We start from the raw sequence: 20675 nt of genomic DNA on the forward strand, positions 1-20675 counted from the left end.
CAGCTCTGGATTAAGAGAATCATGGCGACCCTAAACGACTCTGGAGAGTTTTCTTCTTTGTTTCCCAGTCATCTGTCAAATCTGGAGCCATCTTGTAATGATGTGCCAACTCATCTTAATAGACGCACTAGTGTTGTAAGTAAAAATGCCTAATTCAATTTTTTTTTAAACTCATAGCCATTTAGTTATTAAATATACATTTTTATATTTAGTACTAAATTTTTTAAAGTATAATTAATATAAAGAGGTCAATTAAAAATTAATAAAAACAAATAGTAAACACACTAAGAATATGTTCACTGTTAATATAATTATCAAAGAAATGTGTGTTAAAACAACCCTGAGTTAACAATATCTCCTACATGGCACATTTGGTTAAGCATTCAACTCTTGGTTTTGGCTCAGGTCATGATCTCAGTGTCTTGAGATGGAGCACCATGTTGGGCTCTGCTCAGCCAGGAGTCTGCTTAAGATTCTCTCTCCCTTTCCCTCTTCCTCGGCCTCTCCCAGCTTCGCACTCTCCCTCTCTCTTCCTCTGCCCCTTCCACTTGTGCTGCCTCTAAAAAAAAAATAAATAAATATTTTGGGGAAAAAAGTATACTTATTACTCTATATAGTTATTAAAGGTAAAATTTTATGAAGGCTAATGGGACTAAAGGTACCATTTTGGAAAAATCATGTTTAAAATGTTACAAAACAGCTCTTGCCATGTCGCAGGTGTCTGTGCTGCCTACTCCTCCTAGCCTCTCTTCACCCAGACAGAGTGGGGACCATGTTCCAACATAGGCTGACGACCTTCAATTACTTGCACTGCAAAGATGAAACAGAATATAGAAACTTTATTGTTCAGCCTGAAGACCAGAAAATCTGACACTAAAAGATTGAAGACACAGGTAGTTTAAGAAACATCCACAGCAGGGGCTGGCCCAAATTCTTTGAAAATTATCTTAGAGATGTGAACTGTCTTTTCAAGATTCAAGATCGACAAGAAGCAATTGACTGGCTTCTTGGTTTAGCCATTAGGCTTGAATATGGAAATAATGAAAAATACAAGGACTTGGTACCTGATAATACAATACATGCTGACAATGCAGCTAAAAATGCAGAGCCATTGATCAATTCCAATGTAAATAATCTCTATTTTAAGGCTGTTGTAATGGCTTTGGCCAACCTTCTTCAGATTCAGTATCACGATTACCCAATAATGCTTACGGCAACTCACATTTTAGTACAGGAACTCCTGACAAAGGAGGCAGTTGCAAAAGCAAATCAAATAAAAGAAGGCATGCTGGTTGCTTTTTTTTTTTTTTTTTTAAGTTTATTTATTTATTTATTTATTTGACAGACATCACAAGTAGGCAGAGAGGCGAGGTGGGGGTGGGGGTAAGGAGGTGATGTGGGAAAAGCAGGCTCCCTGCTGAGCAGAGAGCCAGATGCGGGACTCGATCCCGGGAACCTGAGACCATGACCTGAGCCGAAGACAGAGGCTTAACCCACTGATTCACCCAGACACTCTTGCTAGTTGTTTTAGACAAACATGTTCTTGATTTTGACACAGGAGATGCAGCTCTTAATGAAGCTGCTCAAATTTTGTTTGCTGCATATGGAAGAGCTCAGAGAGCTATAGACAAAAATTCATGAAGACCTAGTAGCTGTTCAGGCAATTACTGTTTACCCAAAGACAGACCACAGGCTGGGGAAAGTTGGAAAACAAACATTTTACGATTTCAGCTTCTCATCTACTTAGTACAATTGGGAACCATATATGCTCTGGCATGTGTTTGGAAATCAAATATTACATTTTTGAGGGAAGGATCCTAGAAAATTGACTTTGTTTCTAGAGATCTCATCATTGCTTTCTCTTTAATAAAGTTCAGGAAAATGGGAAAAAGTAAAATGTACAAAATAATAAAATACATACATAAAATAGTATAACATATATACATAAAGTGATATAATTATACAACGATTTTATCTATAGAAACTTACCATTAACCAGATGCTATTTTGAGCCCTTTACCTAGATTATCACAATTAATTCTTACAACGTATTATGGATGTCAGTAATATCGTGTCCCTCCTTATATAGCTGTTAATGTCAAGATGTGAACTTTCATATCTTCTGGGTTCTTTCTGGGAGAGACTGGTGACTGATGATGACTCTATTCCTCTATCCTCACAGATTCACTACCATATGGTATGTTTTAATGGGATTTAAATTTCAGCTTGAATTTCGTTACACATGGAGACACTTATCAGAGAAAAGACATGCCCACATACAAATGTATACCACAGAAGTTCCACATCCTCTTCTTGTAAAACAGGTGAAGTCTCAGTTCTCTTTCTTACAGAACAATCAAATGTCCTTTGAATAGCCCTTTTAGGTGGATGCAACAATAATGTAATGGCAGCTGTAGCGAATTTTCTGGTCTCAACAGGGAAGAATTATCTCTAATGTATAGGGACAAAGGATCCAATCTGAGCCCAAAGCTAAGAGGTCCACTTTAAGGATACAGGGAGTTACTTGGATTTTTTAGCAAAGATGTCTGTAGAATTTTTTAAAGCAATACACATATCTTGACTACCAGAAATTTCTTCACAGAATATTACTTCTCATGTTATTTAGTAATAAAGGAACAGTCAAGTTAAGAGCATATAGTCTAAACTGAAGACTTGTAAGTATGCCATCCTGGAGAATGCATAACATTAAATAGCTTCAAAGATTAAGTAATGGCCCTGAAGACAAGATTGGAACTAACATAGACATATATAAGACACACCATATACTAAAGTGTGCTTAAAGCAACACTTTGCAATTTGACTAATTATTTTGATTTATAATTATTACTGCACATATGAATGTACAAAACATAATTACAAACCAAATCCTAGGTTGTTGTAGCAGGGAAGAGGCAGTGTACCTATAACACATAAACTAATATAATAAATCATTTATGCGCAGTTTATGGGACCTATAAATTCCTGCTTAAAGTCTTCTTTTATTACAACTCTAACTCTGAGGAACTTCGGATGAGATGCTCCAGGCAGCAACTACAGGTATTTTTGGAGAAAACTACTAAGTTTTAGCCTTACACAAAGCTGTACAATACTCACATAAGCCAGAAAAAGCAGAACAATACATATACCTGATGAGCTATTACAGAAAAAGAGCCTGGAGCATCTTCATAATGGGTTGAGTCTCCATTACAAAAAAATAGCTACTTCAAAGCAAAGTGATTTAAGAGCCAGATGATTGAAGGGCAACTTAGAATTAGGACAAATTTTACATGAAAGTATCTAGATATTATCACCTCCTAGCTATTTGCCTTTGCTACATTCCACATGGATTTCACCAGTTCCCTTTTGAAGAAGCATCTTATACCAACTCCCTCTTGAGGACCACATATAATATACATGTTTGCATTGACTATAGTTGTATAATGTGGATCAGTTATTTTATTTTATTTTTTAATAATTCTTCTGTTGCTAGAGGAAGTATTCTTTATGTAACTTCAGTTATTTATTTTTTTTAAAGATCTATTTATTTGAGAGAGAAAGAGAGCAAGTATGGGCAGGGGGAGGGGCAGACAGAGAAAAGCGAAAGACTCTCCAGCAGACTTTATGCGGAGTACAGAAGCTGATGCAAGGTTGGATTTCATGACCCTGAGATCATGACCTGAGACAAAATCAAGAGCCAGTTTTCCAACCAAATAAGCCACCCAGGCACGCATATTGTGATTTTAAATAGTGTTATGTTAAGCAATTTCTTCTGTGTTTGAAAGACATATATTTAAATTGCCTCTCATTAAAGCCATCAACATTCCAAGGTCTCCAGAGAGAGATAGACATTACTGTACTCCTCATGCAGTCTTATTTTATCAACCTTTTTCCACTTTGGCTCTTCCTATTACTATATGAGCAAATAATAAGAGAAGTGGAACTAAGCCGGCCGTCAAAGGCGCTTCAGTCACCTGTGGGGCTTCTCAAAGTTACACACATCCTTTTTTCTCCCCTCTCCCTTCCATGGTTTCAGGCTCCTAGCTTCATTCCCAAGGAATGGAGGCACAGGTGAGGTATTATGAAAATCTGAGTTATCTGTGTTAAGCACTGCAGATTAAATAAGCCTCTGAGCCCTATCTATCCCCACTCTCACTCAGCTGAGCAAAACAATGTTGTGGTCCTAGATTACTGCCAGACCTCAATGTCAGCATTGTCAGGGGGACACGGCTGGCATCCTTGGACTTGCCAGGCTCTACAGCTTCATTTTCTACCTGCTTGCCTCCACCCTGTTCTCCCTGCTCTTAATTCTCAAAGTGGGAAGGAGACAGAACAAATATTTTAAATAACAAAGACCTTTCTTCACAGGTCTCATTGGAGGCTGCTTCATCATCGTCCTGTTCTGGACATCCTCTATGGCGTGGTGCACATCTACTGAATAGGGGCAGAGGGTGACTTTTTTTTTTTTTTTTTTTTTTAAAGAAAAACCTGATTGGGAGGACTGTTGCCAGAAAGAAACATTATGTAAATTCAGTTTTGAAATTATTGACTTCAATGCTTGCTCTATAACATTATCATTTATATCTGAAGACAAAGAGCCTATAGTATTCTTCAGATCAAATGAAGTGTGAGTCTCCCCACCTCCCAAAAAGAATAATTTAACTAATTATTCTTATATTCTTATATATCTTATAAAGGCTGCTTCTGCCACTTACTAGCTTGGAGAAGCTATTTGTTTTTTTGTTTTTGTTTTTGTTTTGCCTTGGTTACTGTAAGGACCTTCTTAGCAGGAGGCTTTCATTAAAGTTAAACTGTCCCTGCTCCACTTTCCCCAGCAGATTCACTTAAAAACAAGTCCCGGAAACCACCTCCAGGTAACAAAGCCCAGATACAAGGGTGGGTCAGGCCAGGTGGAGACTTCCAGATCAGTGGGGGGATGCTTACTGTCTCCATGGTTACCAAGGAGTATGGGCCCCACCCTATGGGAGCCTTTTGGGTGCCAATCCTAACCAAGGTGTGATAGGCTGGTTCACATGTCTATTAGAGTAAATTGTAACTCAATTGGTCACCTACCATCACTGTGGAGTTTCTTGTCTGTGTTACAATCTCATTGGTCACCTGTGCGTTGCCAGGCCCGACCGCATGCCCTTTGCCCTTATCTAGTCTGTGAAACAGAGAAGGGTCGCCCTCTCTTCTAAGAGGTGTGTCCCCGAACGTTTGGCTAGATTCTTAATGCTTGGCGTGAAATAAAGCTTTGCTTGACTTCGCTTTATATCAGTCTCACTTCTTTAATCATGGACCCATTATTGGGGTATACGTTACCTCATTTGTAAACTGAGGATAGTAATGATCTCTACTCATGAGGATGTTAGGATTAAATAAGAAAAATGCATGTAAACTGCTTGCCACAAGTAATTCCTAAGTGTATCTAAAAACAAATAAAAAGTAAGAGCTTCAGAAAACAACTTATGCTCCTGGCTCTGTAGTTAGTGTTGTTAAAGTTACTCCTTCAGTTGGTGTGGTTGCAAAGCACATTTATAACCATATCTAGGAGAATGGCCTTCATTAATAACATTTAGTAGAAAACACTTCTGCTGTCCTTGAATTCTAAGTACAGAAAACAGAAATAACATGAAATGAAGCTTGTAGAGTCTTCATATCTCATTAGCATTCCTTTTCTCAATATGGTCTACAATTCATAAAGTGCTCTACTCAGCAAGTCCAGAAAATGTGAAGCTTTGCCCCTTTCCCATTTCAAATATAATTTGTTTTTATGAATATATTTATTTTGGATTTATACTTCATTTTCTCTAAACCAAATGATTTGAAGCCTCTTACAAAACATTTATTATGCAAAATAGAACTATTTAGGGACAAAAATCTAATAAAAAGTATGGAAAGTGAGCCAGGACATCAGAGACACTGCCAGAACACTACCTTGGGATAGGTGATGATCACAGTGTTCATCACGGAGAAGCCATTCACAGATTCTGGGCGGTTAAAGAAAGTAATGGGAAAATTTAGTATATTGTTCTAATTTCCTAAAAACAAATGAACATGATTTAACTAAGTTCTTAATAGATAAAGAAGTAGAAAATTGATCAGGTTAGTGGAGGAGTGGGAGGGACTGTCCTCCAGTGAGATTCAATTTTCTCTCCCATACACTGTCTCATCTGAAATTCCAATTTCAAAACTTCTTATCATTGTTCAATGGTGTTGGTGATGGGGAATTATAGCAATTGTCTATTTTGCATTTAGTATGTGTCAGAGACTTAGTGCTACTGCACACGGTTGTGCAGGTATACACCTCACAACACCAGGGTCACTATCAGTTACTATAAGTTGTTTCATGTAATTTTCTAATTCACACACATAAACACACACACACACAACATCACAAGGAAAATGGTGGCTCTGAACTATGCTTCGATTGTCAAAGATGTTATCTATTATGTTCTCTTTTTTTTCTTTTTAAAGATTTTACTTATTTATTTGACAAACACGGACCACAAGCAGGCAGAGAGGCAGGCAGAAACAGAGGAAGGGAAGCAGGCTTCTTGCCAAACAGAGAACCTGATGCAGGGCTCGATCCCAGGATCCCAAGACCACGACCCAACCTGAAGGCAGAGGCCTCAACCCACCGAGCCACCCAGGTGTCCCTATCTGTTATGTTCTTATAGTAAAGTAACCCTCTCTGAAAAGACAGTACCCTCATTTCACAAAGAAACTGAGAGAAAGACCGAAATGTGTCCAAGGTTATAGAACTAGTCACTAACAAACCCCAAAGTAGAACTAGGTCTATCTGATTCCAAAGTCATACTTTCTTTTCACTTTTTCTTATCAGAAATTCCAAATTTATAAATTTGAATGAATTATGAATGAATGAATTAATAAAATATTCATCCCTTCCACAGCTATCAATAATCTTTCCTTTTTCTTTTATTTGTATCTTCACCTATTTCTCATTTTCCTAATCAACTCTTCTATAATCACAGTTCTATACTAACAAGAGGAACATGGAGTGATTATCACTTATAAAGTAGTGTGAATAACGTTCACGATTATATTTAATTTACCTGCAACACTTAATGAGGGACTTGAGACTTAATCAATAATCAATAGATTTTTGAGAAATAATCAATAATGGTCCAAATTCTTTGTTTTACCAGTAACACAGCATGTTCACCTATAGAGGACTCTCTCAGCAAAGATATTATTATGAAGAGATTATATTCTCAGCAGAAATCCCTGAAGATGCATGTTACATTTACTTATAAAGCATGGTTACATGTTCCTAATTTAGATAGTAGGATTACTTCTACAGGACAGCTGGTCAATAGAATATCCACAACATTTTTAAAAGCCAATTTTCTTTTCTTTTTAAAAAAAAAATACTTTATTTATTTATTTGACAGAGAGAGACACAGCAAGAGAGGGAACACAAACAGGGGAGCAGCAGAGGGAGATGGAGAAGCAGGCTTCTCACCCAGCAGGGAGCCTTGATTGGGACCCACTTGATGTGAGTCTTGATTCCAGGACTCTGGGATCATGCATGACCTGAGCCAAAGGCAGAAGCTTAATGTCTGAGCCACCAAGTTGCCCCAAAGCCAATTTTCTTAATACAAGGACATGCTGCTGAGCAAAATAACTTTGTTAGTAGCATGCAATGCTCAATATTTATTTTTATTACCTTTGCATTTTTTATCTTCATCTGTAATTCCCTATTTTCATATTAAATCAACTTAATATTGAACAATTTAGGACCTAATTTGTCAGAATGTTTTGTAAGTCAAGCATATATTTAAATACTAAGAATTATGCTTAATAAGTATAATCCAAACTTGAAGATCTGAGTCCCATCACTTGTGATTTGGCTACAAAATGTACAATGCATAGAATTTCATGATCCATTGTCTTATGAATGTTTTCACATTGTGCAAAAATTCAGAATTCTAGAAATAATAACATATCCCTAAAATATGATCAACAATCTCACTGAAATAGACATAGCTATATTATATAGCATATCAAAGACACATTAGGATTTCCTAAGCCTCTCTTATGATGCATTTAAACTTCACAAGGTATCTAGCAGTTGTTATTTATAAGCATCTCTTTTCATTGATTAGGAAACTAAGACTAAAAAAAAAAAAAAGACTTATTCATGATCACATACCTAGTAAATGTTAGAATCAGGAAACTAACTGAAGTCTTTCTAAAATTAGATCTCTTACTGTGTTGTCTCTCTTTATCTTTCATTCTTGCACCAATTATCAAACCATATATGTGAAATTATGAAATACACATTATCCCTTTGTATACTACCATCTGTTTCTATTGCAAACACTCCACTTCAGGTCAGCCTCATCTTTACCTGAACTATACACATGGCATTCTATTTATTAAAAAAAAATAAATAAAAAAATAAAAAAATAAAAAAATTTAAATAGTTCCCCTGTTTCCTGTTTCTTTCCCTTCAGAATGTTCTAAAAATGGCCTAAAGCATAGCTCTAATGATGCCATTTTCCTTTTCAAAAATGTCTATTTGTTGCATTTTCCTTTAAAAAAATTTTTTTAAGTCTGTATTTATTTACTTGAGAGAGAGAGAGTACAAATGGGGGGTAGGGGCAGAGGGAGAGGGAGAAGCAGGCTCCCTGCTGATCAGGGAGCCCAATGTGGAGCTAGATTCCAAGACCCCGGGATCATGGACCAAGCTGAGAGGAGGGGCTTAAATGACTGAGCCACTCAGGCACCCCTACTCATTGCCTTTTTACTTGTCAGTGTCAGGGGTGAATGTTATAAGGAAGAGCCTAGGACAATTTTTAATCAAGAAATGGAATTTTCAACTAACATTCCTGTAAAAAGACTTCCATATCATGACATTAACAACTTTGTAAAAAGACTTCCATATCATGACATTAATAACATGACATTAGAACATTTGAAAAATGTTCTATATAAACTTTCCTTCATATACTAATCTATCCATAGTTTTGATCAACTACTGGCAACCTTAAAAATAAAACCATCATTTACTTAACCAACAAAAATGAATTTATTCATAATAGCAGAGGTATTATAACCTGGGACATGTAAATTATGGAAAACCATAGCCAAGACTAAAGAACAAATGAGAAGGGTTTGCTTTTATAGAGAAAAGGAGGGTCCTGGGAGCGGCTATTTGGCATGAAGTTTCATTGGAGGGCGCATGAGAGTTTGGGTTGTGGTGGCTTTTCATTGGCTGAGTTGTGGCAGTTTTTCATTGGTTGGGTTGTTACTGGGCAAGGAGAAAATTTTCCTGCTGGGTAAACTGCTTCCTACAGGGGTATGTAAAAGAAGCTGCAACAAGTGGCACCTGAGTGAGAACCCTTCCCTCTTTGCTTCTCAACTCCATTTAGAATTAGGTTTCCTTAATTCATTTTCATGTTCTTTTTCTTCTTTTCTTCTCTCTGAGTTCTACTGGGAAACACTCAAAAGAGGCTTACAGGTATCTGATACTACCCACCCAGCTAAATGCATTGATTCTTTTACTTATTTTCTTTTTCTCCATTTTCTTACTGTAGAACTGTCCTCAGAGCAAGGGCACCACTGTATTTGAGGTATCTGATATTATTATTTTCAAAGGGAGGGAATGAAAAGTACAGATCCTTGCCAAAAAGCTATGTATGCTGTTTTAAGTATGAATATAGGCAACAACAGAGGCTTTACCTGTAAAGCATCTTGTGGGAAAGCTGCCCTTCCCACACCAAATTTGATGCACAGTTAATGCTATTGGGGAGTCTTTATGGGGAGCTATAATCAAGGACTCAGGCCCCTCTGGCTGTTTATACTCTTTCACGTTTGCACTCCTAGCCCAGGGGCCTTCTATATAGAACTCTGTCCTTATTACTCCTTTTTGTCTCTCCCTTCACCAAAGTCTTCTCTCCCTATAGGACTTACACACTCTGATTCTTTCCAGGTTTATACTACCTCATAAACGGTAATGTAATATAGACTATGTCATCATCACCCAGAAGTAGACACACATGCACACACATGCATATGGAGTATTAAACACAATTTAAGTGTGTGAAACTGACAGATGAGGAGACACTTCATTAGATCATACCATGCCATAAAAATCATGCCATTTCATTTGTTCTTTGAAAATATAAACTTCTCAAATCATTTTTCAACCTACAGAATCTATAACAAAATAAGTAGCTGCTATCCTATTACCACAAATTTTCTACAGAGTTTAAAATCTTTGAATGTATCACCTATATTGGACAATATACCAAACTACTGAAGGAAAGAACCAGCATGCGGTGACATGTGTAATTGATAAAACTATATCAGACCATTGAACCAAAAGATTCCTCAAAGATTTAGTATTTACAGTGACAATCTACCAACCTACTGAGCCATTTCTACAGTGACATAGGTGATATATCAAAATTGAAACCCACTCATCCTTACTGGCAATGTAATAGAAGCTAGAATCAGATGAGAGATCTCTTCTGTCTTGCTTGCAGCTGTTTATGCTCTGCCTTATTACTTGTTAAAAAGCCAGAAGCATCTTTGAGAACAATCTGATGTCCATCTCCTCTACAAGAAACCTAATGATTGTTGTGCCAGTCTGTTCAGATTTCTCCCCATCTGACATGCTGATAAATGATAGCTGAAAAACTGACTGAAAAACAAACTCTATATGTATATGGAAAAGAAACAAAGGGGAAAAAAAAAAGTTTTGTGCTGAGGGCAGATTGAACAATAACATGAGCTTTCTTCTGAATGCATACATTTTGCCTGACAAGTCTAGCCCCTATGAAAATCTGAAGTCTAAAATGTTTGTCCTATATTTGTTCCCAAGCTTGTAACTCATCTTCTCTTTCTATGGAAGACATTGACCTGTTATCTCTACACATATCTGATATTCTTTTTATTGACAGAAGATATTTTTCCTGCTTCATTCTCAACCAAAGCTTTCTCTAAACACTAAGACCTTCAAAAAAGCTGCTCTAATGGGGCACCTGGGTGGCTCAGTGGGTTAAGCCTCTGCCTTCAGCTCAGGTCATGATCTCAGGGTCTTGGGATCGAGCCCCACAATGGGCTTTCTGCTCAGCAGGGAGCCCGCTTTCCCTTCTCTCTCTGCCTGCCTTTCTGCCTACTTGTGATCTCTCTCTCTGTCAAATAAATAAATAAAATCTTAAAAAAAAAAAAGAAAACATAGTTGCTCTATTGACTTAAACAGTGTATTAATTTCGATAGCTCACCTGACTTATTCTTTTGTAGTAAATGCATTATAGGGTTATTCCTATAGAATATTTAGCAAACAGGGATTAGGGAGAAAAGAAGCAGGCTAGTTTTATCTTAAACATCTACTAATACATAGCACATTAATACTGCGCTTTCATCACCTGGAAATGGTTTGCTGTGTTAGTTATTTTTTAGAGTACTTACTACTTGATGGATGCTGTTTTTTCACTGGGATACAGCAGTGAACAAAAGAGACATAATTTCTTTCCTTATGAACATTATGGTACATATGGGACTATAGAAATTAGTTTAAAAGTTACAACTTGAATAAATTATCTGCAGACACTGAAGAAGCATTGAGATTATATAATAAATTCCCATTCCAGCATATGGGGTCAGGGGATCTTCTGGGAGGAAGTGAAATTTCAGTAATATATGAGATGCACATTAGCTGGGGAAGAAAGATCCAGGTAGAAAATCAACATGTGTTAAGATTCTCTGGTGGGAAAAAAACTTGATAAAACTGAGAAACAGGAAGAAAAAATGTGATTAGATCATGTATAGGAAGTCAGGGCAGGCAGGGGCCTATAAAGCAATATGAAAGATTTTGACCTTTAGAAGAAAAGCCATGGGGAACTACTGAGAGTCTCTAAATAAAGAATCTGATATGTGAAAATTGCGTTGAAGGAGGATAATAATGAGGACAGGAGATACTGGGAGCAGCTTTTTTAAGAAACACAGGAGACTTGATAAGGGCTTAGCCTGAGGTGATAGCAGTGGGAATGGAGAGAAGCAAACACATTCAAGACATATTTAGAACCGAAATTTATGGGATATGATAATTGATTAGGTATGGGAATGAAAAAGAAGATACCAAAAGAAACTTGAAGGTTGCTTAGCTTGAATAATTACTGCTGCTAGAAACAACTAATTTTTAGCTGTGTAAAAAAGAAAATGGATGTGAAATCATACTCAAGAAACAAAGACCTTATTCAGTATCAAGTTTTACTATAATTAAAGGATTAAAAGACACAAATAAAACAGGGAGAAGTCAGGTTTTCTAATGCTATCCAGCCTTCTCTTCTGCGTTTAGATGAACATTGCACATATTGAATATAAGCAGTCTTCAATGAACATATATTTTCAACAAAAGTAAGCAATGGCTCGTAAATTCACAGATTCCAGATTTATTTACCATAAGAAGTCCTAGACAGATCAAGTTAATCACATTGGAAGCGTTCCATAATGAAGGACTCTCATGGTAGTAAATACCAGTAGTGTTTTGTCAGATCCATTATTAGCTCGTTTGAAGGTCTGATCAGGTTACTTTTCTTTCCTGGACTTCCCACAGGAACAGCAGAGAATGGATTGCAGTGCTTCTGCCATCCCTTTCCTTCCCACAGTGCACAGAAATTTATACAAAGTATCTACTTTACTTCACAACCAATATATACCAGAAAAAAACCCCACATTTTCTTTAAAAATTCTAGGGTATTTTATACTTTAAAAAGGCATTAGAAATATCATCTTTAATGATAACAACCACCCTATGCAGCAGGTAGTATTGTTTAAAGACAAGAGCACTGATATCTAAAAAAGTTACATAACTTATTGAGGACAGTTCGGATTCCAATTTCTATATTCTTTTCTCTAAACCATAGAGCCTCCTCAATACTTTTTATTTATTTTTATTTTTTTAAAAGATTTTATTTATTTACTTGAGAGAGTGAGTGAGTGAGAGCATGAGCGGGCAGGATTCGGATGAAGTTAGCAGAGGGAGAAGGAGAAGAACACCTTCCCAGGATCATGGCCTGAGTCCAAGGCAGACGCTTCACTGACTGAGCCCCCCAGGTGCTCCCTCAATACATTTTAGATGGTAACTTTAAACAAGAGCTAAATGCAAATACAAAATTGTATACTTTTCCAAAGTTTGAGATGGATATATATGAAAGAAAAATAAATGCTTGAATGCATGCTTTAAATTTATTTTAATGACCATTTCAAGAATCAAGAATCTGCCATTTATTTGTGTACCAAAAGGAGTATTTTTTCATCTTAGAATAGAAACACTTACAAATTATGAATACACTAACTGGATTATTAGAAAAGACATGTAAGTAGCCAAAAGCAGTGGCCATCTTATTTTAATGTATCAAGAACTACATTAAGCAACAATTGAGGATACCTGGCTGGCTCACTTGGTAGAGGATGTGACTCTTGATCGCAGGGTTGTGGGTTCAAGTGACACAATGGATGCAGAATTTGCTTAGAAAAGAAAAAATAAATAAAATAACTGCATTAGTGTGTTTTATGTGAACAGTGTTCATTGTAAAACTACATGCAAAAAACCTATGTGCCACATATCATCTGAAATTCCCTACTGAGTGGGGAGTTTTAAGAATAAATAATCTCTATATACAAAGCTAATTACCCCAAACCATATGGTTTTACAAACCTTCTGAACTAATATATTCAATTACAAACTTTTAGGGACAAATCTGATTTATGGATTATTAATAAATTCCTCTAAATCATAGAATCTGTATAGTGTTGAGAGCTGTCCCAAGATTCTGGAAGATTTATAAAATGCTTAAACCAGTCATGCAAATGCCTCCCAGAAACACCTCCAAACAACATGAGATTTCATCGATCCCCAATATCCTTAATAATGGAAGTCTCCAGAGATCTAAATGGAAAACTCCTAAAGGGAGAAATACCTGTCTTCATGGAAGGGAGGAAAACCATGTTTTTTTCCCCCTACCCCATATATCTACAGACTAACCCTCTATTGTTGACCTTCTCCTACCATACTGATGACACACAAATATATACACATCTTCCTCCCAATCATCCATATGGCCTACTTTCACACTATATGCAAGAACCATTGGCAAAGCCAATACTTCTGTCTATTTAGTTTACTTGAGTTTGTTCAACTATAATCAGGTGATATTTTTAGCAACCATCATTCTCATATTCTTATCATCCAAGATTCGAGATTTTCCATAAGCATAAGCACATAAAATAGGAAGAAAAGATCATTTTCCAGTGAGATTTTTACTCCTCATAAGTACAATTCATAGAACATATTTAAACAAATTTAACTGATTATTTAACAAATTTATTTATAATTTAAAAAATTTATTTAACAAATTTAAATGATTATAATTATTAATAATATTCATAATATTTAAGTAAGATTTTAAGCTGGAAAACAGAACTCAAAACTTCTTACTGGAACTTAAGATAATTTTTCTTTTGATGTGAAGAGAATTTCTTAAGAGTGATAGAAATATGTTTGATTGTGTTTCATTTGATATTATTATTAACCTCTATTTAATATAATATCACAATCGCTCTCTGTCTCAGAATTTTGGAAAACACTTAATAAAAATTTACTACAGAAAAGATTAGGAAGTGCCTAAGGGTATAGAAAGCTGGAAAGAGAATTATTTCCACCCTTAAAATAAAAAGGGAGAGCACTAACTTTAAATGTAAGACTTTTATAAGATGACTAAGGTCTGAGGATCTTATGTATAACATGATGATTATAGTTTATAACACTGTGTTGTATAATTGAAGTTTGCTAAGAGAACAGAACTTAAATATTCACATACACACACACACAGGTAAATATGTGAGGTGATGGTTGTGTTAATTAATTCAATGAGGGAGAATCCTTTCATAATGTATATCAAATTATCACATATTTTTAAAATGTCTTCCAAATTTGCTGATTATACTCAAATATAAATAGTTGAAAAAAATGCAAGATTTGTTTTAAAAGTCCTTTAAGTGGGTGAGGTCACAGAGCAAACAACTAGCTCAAAATACAAGGAGAGATAGTACCTCCCAGGATACAGAAAACATAAGCAAGTATGACCTAGGATAGACACAACTAGGCTGCTAGAACTAGAGTTCAAATAGAATAGCTAACAAATTGGTGGAAGTCAAGTACAGACTAGCAGGATCACTGAAAGCCAGGGGTGCTGCAGACAGTGGAGGGATTTCTACCCTCTTACAGAAGAACTTCATTTCTGGAGAAATGGTAAAATTAAGGACTGAGGAAAACAGTTATAACTAGGTTAAAGGCAGAAGATAACCAGAAGGCCACATATGAAAGGCCAGGAGTAGAGTTCATGATTAAGACCAAAACCTAAATCAGAGTAATAGCAGAGACCTCAGTTCCCTCCACCACTACCTACTGTGTACCTCAGGACTTCAACAAGTCAGTAGATTACTGAAGGAAGAGGGAGGAAAAAGGAAAAGAATGTCTTTGAGGCATAGACAAAATTAAGAACTAAAGTTTAGAAGCAAAGAAACAATGGTCTGGTAAACCACAGTGGTTTGGTTTAATGCCATCCTCACTTAATCTAACCAAAATAAAATAATCAATAGTCACTAAAACAAATGTGTTTTTCCTGTTAAGCAAACAAAATACATATGCTTACCCTTGGCTAGAATCATAAAAACTTTCTCTTTCTTCCAATGCCAGTGTGAAAATAAATTCATACATGAACCCAAGAAACTGGCTTTAAAAGAGATGAAAGTTTATAAATATGTTTATGATCTAGTCATTTTACTTCCACATATTTTCTCTTTAAATTAAATAATCTGTAAGAAACTTGCACTCAGAGGTATTTAAGTGATTTGTATAACAGGAAAATAAGTAGAAAATGAGTCAATGGTGGAACAAAATTAGCACGGTTAATTAATAATGATATAATAGCCTGATGATATATTTTATAATCATAATGTCAATAAACATCATTTAGAAATGTAGAAGTGTTTATTCTAAAACAATACAATATAAAAACGTGTAGCAAATGTAATTAAGGGAAACATAGTACACATAAAAATGAAAATATAGCTATCTCTAGTTGGTAGGATACAGATGGTATTTTTAGAGAGATAGTCATGCTGCTTTCTATTTTTTGTGGTGACTACTGGGGTTAGCAGAAATAACTATGATTATCAATTCCTAATTGTGGATCCTTTAAGTACTGGCTCTCAGGTTTCTGCACACCTGGGGAGGATGAACAGGAGTGGAGATGCTATAGGACATGGGCAGAGCTGTGCTTAGCATGCCCTCATCAAAGAACATAGACTATATCTGCTTAGCATTCGCTTTTTTATCACTTATTATAGACCTTAAACCACAGAAAATAAATCTGAATGCGTATATGCCAGGATAATTGAGAAACAGAGAAAGAGAGGGTTAAGAGAAAATTCTACAATCTGCTAATGATATAATGACGAATATCTCTGAATGACAGAATAAGGTAGAGTGGTATTTTTCCTTATATTCATACTTTATAGCATTTTCTAAATCTACAACAATCAACATGAACTCTCATTAAAATAAAAAATTCAATAAAGAGTTTAATAACATTGACCATATATATTAGTTTGTTAGGCCTACACAACAAAATATCACAGACCAGGTGTCCTAAACAACAGAAATTTAGTTCCTCACAGTTCTAGAGTCAGGACATGTGGGATCAAGGCAGGTTTGTTTCTCCTGAGGCCTCTCTCCTGGTTTTGTCTTTGCATGGTCTTTCCTCTGTGCATACCTGCGTCCCAATCTCCTCTTCTTATAAGGCCACCAGTCATATTGACTAGAGTTCACCATAATAATCTAGTTTAAAATTTATTACCTCTTTAAAGATCCTATTTCTAGATACAGTCAGATTCTGAAGTACTGGGACTTAGTACTTACTAAGAATTTTGAGGATCCATGCCTGCTCTACACTCAGCCCTTAATACCGTTATACATATTTTTCTTAAGATAGTAGACCTTGTATCATCTTGTACTTTCCTCTCTTCCGTCCTGTCTCCTCATGGAACAGAAGAGGAAACTAGAATACTTAATTGGGTTGGACTGTTTAAGAATGCCTACACCGATTGTACCATGTCAATATCTAATAATAATCTGAACGATCTTACCTGACTCTAAAGACTCTGCTATTTGCATCCTGAAAAGTGCCTACCTTCGCAGCATCCACATTCCATAGAAAAGAGCCAGCACAAAGTGGGGTATGTATGAGGAAGAAATAGGAGCACTAGCATCAGACACCTCTGTTTAAATTTCATGCCTGCCACTTAGTAGTGGTATGCCCTTAGATAAAGGATTTAATGGCTTTGGTTTTATCAGTTTTATCAACAGTAAAAATCAGGATAAGAATATGTAATCTTTATCATTGTTTTAAGAGGTATAGGCAAAGATCTTTAAAGTAGTAGACAATTTCAAAGTACTGTAGTTCAGTATCTCTTTTTTTCTTGCTCTCCTTCCTTTTCTTCTGTCGGGGACTGCCTCTGGCCGGGAAAGTCCCCGCCATTACAAGAAGGCGCTTGGCTCACTGCTAGCAAAATACGCTGCAAGTATACAATGAACTTTCTGGTGAAGCCTGCCTAAAGGAGGACATAGTTATTGGCTGTATCAGATTTAATCAGCATAGTAACAGGACTCTCATTGGCTCTCCCCATTGCTTGACCCCTTATTGGTCACCCTGCTGTATATAAGCTAAGGAAGTTGATTAAATAAACGGAAATGAAGCATTAACACCATACCAGGCTCATTGTTGTCCTTGCGGGCCGAGGGCGACATTCTTCTTTCTTCCTTTTTTGTTTGATATCTTGGTTGGATTTGAAAAATATAAACACATACCCATGTATCTCTCTATTTAAATCTTCCCCTTTCTAATGGAAGCATGGGTGACCTATCACTTTCCTAAAATACATGGCCAGGTAAAAAGCCACTGCTTATCTCTACAGAGTTGGCCTATAAGGGCAAAGCACAGGTTCTTACATTTCTTAACTATAAGTTTTCAAATGGAACAACGCCTGGAAATAGGATTCTCCTACAACCTATGTCAAATTGAATCCCAAATTAATTTTCTTAAAGAAAGGAAATTTTCGGATTTCACTTTTCTCCTTTTATATAAGATGAACAATATAAATTTGGCTTTGTTAAGTATAGGTATAAATGTAATGAGGTGTATAGACTGACTGGTTATACAAAGCAACTACTTTCTGTATTTAAAAAAATTTTAAAAAATACTTAAGCTTGAGAATTGTTGCAAAAAAAGAAAAATCAGAGAGTCGGCTCAGTCCTTCAAACCATTTCTATCATCTTAATTAGTTAAAAATTCAATCCTTTAGCAACTACCTATATATGGAAATTCAAGTAATGAAATATGCCGTTTGATTAGAAAAATCATGGACAAATTCAGCTACTTCAATACGCAGCTCATCAATTCAACTATACAGGAAACCTAGGGAAGGGCATGGCTGGGTCTGTAAGTTATGAACTGAAACGAGCCAAGAATGTATCTTTATTACAATGATTACACTCCTGGTCTCCTACAAACATACTTCCAACCAACACCACAAGAAGAATCAGTTTATTTCTGTTCTTTTTGACAATGAACTGCCACCTTGCTAATCATAATAGAACACAGCACTCAAAAAGAAAGTACAAAATTATATATTACAAACCCTGTTAATTATTTACCTCTTTGCATGAAAACACTACAAAATAGCCTGTGGTGGGGAAATGGAGGTCTCACCGTTTCTTGTCTCCAGTAATCAGCAGGACTCCTTTGCAGTCGGAGCAAACAGGCTTTGCAGACAAGTAATGGAACGTGAATCACCACGTCTCTGGTTGTGATAATGTGGTAAGTTCATGCACACAGGATTTCCTGGACTGTGATATCTTATGGAAGAGTGAAATTGAGCAGTAATAACAAAAATCTGAACTGCCAACATAAAATTGACATGAAAACAAATAAACCAACAAACAGAACAAAGAATATTTCAACACTATTTCACAGAAAAAAGGGCATTTTAAGATCCATAATATTTAAAGAGTGATCAATTCTTTCAAAATATGTGATCATTCTTTGAACCGAAGTTGAGAAGTAGAGAGAGGAAAAAAGACGGATTCATGGAAATGTCCCTTACACAATTATTTCAATTTTCCATGTTCTTTTTTTCCATTTCTCTGGATTACTGAAAACTTCATTACACTTATAAAGCACAGTCAAAACTGACTTGTCTATTATTCCTCATTTGTAAAGTAGGAATACTGCCAATTATTCTCTAAATATTGACTCAAACGTAGCATGAGATAATGGATGTAAGAACCACTGGGAAATATGTAGTAAGTGCTAAACAATTCTGAATTAATCTCTTGGCCCCTTTCTTGATTGACACAGTTAAGGAAAAGAGCAAAGTGCCCATTCCCGGATAGGATTCATTTCTCACTTATTAGCTGTAAGAACTTGGGAAAATAAATGTACGAGTCTATAATAGGCTAAATGATGGGCCCTGAAGATATCAGGCTCTAATCGTTGGAAGTTTTAAATGCTATTTTTTGATGGAAAAATGCTGTTTGCAGATACGATTAAATTAAAGATTTTAAGATGTAGAGATTAACTGGATTTTCTAGGTGGTTCCTCAACACAATCCTAGGTTTTTTAAGAGGGAGGCAAAAGAAATTTGATAAACAAAGAAAAGGCAGTGAGATGATGAACAGAGAAACTTAAAGATGTTGGTCCTGAAGAACAGAGGATGAGGGCACATGCCAAGGGGATGGAGAAAGCCACCAGAAACTAACAAAAGCAAGGAAGTGATTTGTCTCTAGAGCCTCTAAAAGCAGGGCAGCACTGCCACACCCTGATTGCAGTCCAGTTACGTTGTTTTGGGACTTCTGGCCTCCACTATCATGAGAGGATAATTTCCACTGTTTTAAGCCACCAAGTTTGTAGTGATCTGTAATTTGTTACAGCAACCTCAGGAAAGTAATACAGCTTTCTTAAGCTGACCGGGTAAGCTGGTCTGATATTTGTGTTTTATAGAGAGGAGACAGGGGAGTGGAAGAAAAATAAATCTTCCTCAAGGTAAACTACCCGAGAAGGAGGGATGGTTTTCATTATGATTCATGTACATTTTCCCTCAACACAAACATCCCATTAATAAATGACAAGTCTAAACACAGACCTTTTCCCTTTCATCCGAACTTGCTGAAAAGGGCAGACAGACCCTTCCCCTTTGACCCTGAGCTAATTTTTTATTCTTTATCCTCATAAACAAATAACTAAAGTGAGAACTCTGTCCCCCTGAAACTAGCTAAGGCAGAGATAAACTTTTCCTTATTTTTTAACATAACATTTTAACATAACATTCCTTATGTTAAGGAATAACCGTGTTATCTCTAAGGCAGAGATAAACATTTCCTATTTATTAAACTGAATGAGACATCCTCTGAGCATAAAACAATCCTGTGACTCACTCTTTCTGCAATTTGTTTACCTGTCCCTATAAAGTTTAAGGCAAACACCCTGCTGAGACACTCCCTTCTTGGTTTGGCACACACACACCCTACTGCAATAGCCTGAGTAAAATAAATTCAATGAACTGGTACATTTTGACTTTCACAG

General features: G+C 36.1%; 1 pseudogene; it reads left to right on the forward strand.

Moving 5' to 3' along the window:
• Window positions 1-772: 772 nt before the first annotated feature.
• LOC116599847 lies at window positions 773-1747 on the forward strand (annotated as a pseudogene).
• Window positions 1748-20675: the final 18928 nt, after the last annotated feature.

Source organism: Mustela erminea, chromosome 9, assembly GCF_009829155.1.
Source record: "Mustela erminea isolate mMusErm1 chromosome 9, mMusErm1.Pri, whole genome shotgun sequence".
Lineage (NCBI taxonomy): Eukaryota > Metazoa > Chordata > Mammalia > Carnivora > Mustelidae > Mustela > Mustela erminea.